This window comes from Macaca mulatta, chromosome 12 (genome assembly GCF_049350105.2).
Source record: "Macaca mulatta isolate MMU2019108-1 chromosome 12, T2T-MMU8v2.0, whole genome shotgun sequence".
Lineage (NCBI taxonomy): Eukaryota > Metazoa > Chordata > Mammalia > Primates > Cercopithecidae > Macaca > Macaca mulatta.
In genome coordinates this window covers 23,171,955-23,174,727 of record NC_133417.1, presented here as the reverse complement: position 1 = coordinate 23,174,727, position 2,773 = coordinate 23,171,955, and the positions used below count along the sequence as shown (strand labels likewise).

The window sequence follows — 2,773 nt, the reverse complement described above, 5'->3', positions numbered from 1 at the left end:
CCTTTTGGTTCATCAGGTCATTTTTCATTTATTTCAGCAACAAGCAAGTAGGATATTGACATTTCCTCTTACAAGACAGTTGGATTAATTAGGAAAAGAGAAGAGAATTGGCTATGTTTGCACTCCGAGTTAACAGAGTAGCAGATATTCAGTTACAGAAACAGAGAGCTGAATTATCAGTGAATCCACTGGCTTCATGGAAAAATGGTTTCTAAATATTCAAATGTTTTGGTACCTGACACATGCTTAAGCTAGTTTTTAAAAATCAACTTCAATCATTAATTAAAAACATAACTTAAATGCTGCCTATATAGAGGTGTACCAGGCTCTGGTGAGGGGGCATTGCACAAGTCAGACACAACCTCAGTCCTCAGTCACTTATCATTTAGTGGACAGTGTTCAACAATACACAGAAAAGTAAATAAATAAACTGATGTAAGACTGTGATATTCACAGTGAGGAAAATAATCCAAAGGAATATGATCAGCATTGTCTGGGTAAGGACAGGAGGATTGCCTTCGCATAGGCAACCAGGGAAGTTAAAAACTGGGCTAAGCCCTCTGTGACCTGAAATGGCAGTCCCGTGAGAATCCCCAGGTGAAGGTAAGATGCAAAAAGCCAGGAGGGGGGATGAACCTGGACTCTTAGTTAGCCCTGCATCTCAGATCATAAGAACATTCTTCCATTTTAATGGGTCTTTATGACTGACACGGACTTTATAGATGCTGAGATTTCTGAGTTCCATAGTTTGTCTTATGTGTTCATTCTGCAAGAAGTAATATTTCTAGAATCTCTACAGCGCATAGACGCTCCAACTAGAAGGTTTCCTTCCCTGTGGTCTGCTCTCAAAATTAGAGACAAAAAATACAACTTTTATTTTTGGGTAATCATCAGGTAATAGATGTCTATTGTGAACATGCTGATGGAAAAATAAATACCAAAAGGGAAATCATTAAAGCTTATAAGAAAATAGTACTGAAATTTGTCAAATAATAACAAAGAAAATATAATAAAAAATATAAAAAGGAAAAGAAACACCATGTGGATTTCCCCTTCCTGAAATGAATCACTATTAACAGTTGTGTGATTTTCTTCATTTCTAATCTTCTTCAAAACAAATGTATACACCCACACAATTAAACATAAACATATAATGAACAGTGCATTTTTTCCCTTCAATTTCAGTCTAACATGTAAATCTACTATCTCTATATCTATGTATCAATCGTCATTTATCTATCTGTTTATCTACCATCACATCACTTCTCAAACTTTTGCCTAAGATCAAGTGTAGTATCTGTTCTTAGCAGTTTTATATCTATCTACCTACCTACCTACCTATCATCAGATATAAAAGCAGAGAAGGTAATGGTTTATTTGGTGCCATTATAGGAACAACAGATGTCTTGGACTGCGTCTTTGATTAGGTCTAATATTTTGACCGTGTTACTTCTTTATTTAGGTTAAGGCATTAAAAATTTATTCATAAAATAAATCAATTAATCTATTAATAAATAGAAATAATCTTTTTAAAAGGCATCACTTTAATGCATTATAAGTCACCCTGTCCTCAACTAGAATGATCTTTTTATATTAGTCCACTGGCACAACCTTGCCAACATACTTCTGAGCATGTGACACAGACATTGGACACAAATATTATGGGACAAGAGCAACTTAGGGAGTGTGTGAGCTATAAAGTCTTAATTTTTTCTTTCACCTCACCTTCCTATTTCCCTAGAAAGACTTACCAGTTCTTCCTTTTTGTCTCCCCATATGTTTCTTTGATGGCACATCTGCCTTATCATATTTATTTGAGTGGCAGAAGAAAGTTTCCTACGTAGGAGGCAGATATAGGAAACACCAAATTTCTTAATTTTTAAAATCAATCTAGGCTGGGCGTGGTGGCTCACACCTGTAATCCCAGCACTTTGGGAGGCCGAGGCAGGCGGATCACCAGGTCAGGAGATCGAGACCATCCTGGCTAACACGGTGAAACCCCGTCTCTACTAAAAATATAAAAAATTAGCCTGGCTTGGTGGCGCGCGCCTGTAGTCCCAGCTACTTGGGAGGCTGAGGCAGGAGAATGGCGTGAACCCGGGAGGCAGAGCTTGCAGTGAGCTGAGATCACGCCACTGCACTCCAACCTGGGGGACAGAGTGAGATTCCGTTTCAAAAAAAAAAAAAAAAAAAAAAAAATTAATCTAGATCAACCCTGGCTTGAGAGAGTATAAAACTAAATCAGTCTCCTTTCTCCTTTCTGCTGCTTCTTCTCCTTGTGATAACAGAAGCACCTAGTGCTTACCTGAGAAAGGTGGAAGGACTTCTATCATGCCAGCCACTCATGGACGTGCTTGTTTCCTGAACCCTTTTGGGCTTCTCCAGGGCATATGGCGATTTCCAAACAGGCAACTCTGTTTTCTTAGCGTCTACTATGAACCTGTAACTCTTTCACCAGGGGGTTATGGCCTCATCATTTCCCACCAAAGCTTTTCCTCCTCCGGTGAGAAGGACATTGGGTATTATTTACAGAAACCCCCCAACCTTAAACCATTGTTCTTTCCCATGGTCTTCAGGTATCTTTCGTCTTTCAAAACTCCAGCATCAGTTTTTCTCAATGGTTCCAGACTCCTAAAGAAAAATGTGTGCCAAAAGAGATGTACAATTGCCCTGCAACTTCTGCTTTTGTCCCAGATACCAAGTTTTGGACAATTTTCCAAGACTAAAAAGTAGCAATATGAAAAAAATTATTTCCACTTAATTTCCAGTTGAG

The 2,773-nt window shown here is 38.4% G+C and overlaps 1 pseudogene; it reads left to right on the top strand.

The window, feature by feature from the left end:
- Positions 1-1,258: 1,258 nt before the first annotated feature.
- Positions 1,259-1,437, top strand: LOC114671662 (U2 spliceosomal RNA; annotated as a pseudogene).
- The last annotated feature ends 1,336 nt before the right edge of the window (positions 1,438-2,773 follow it).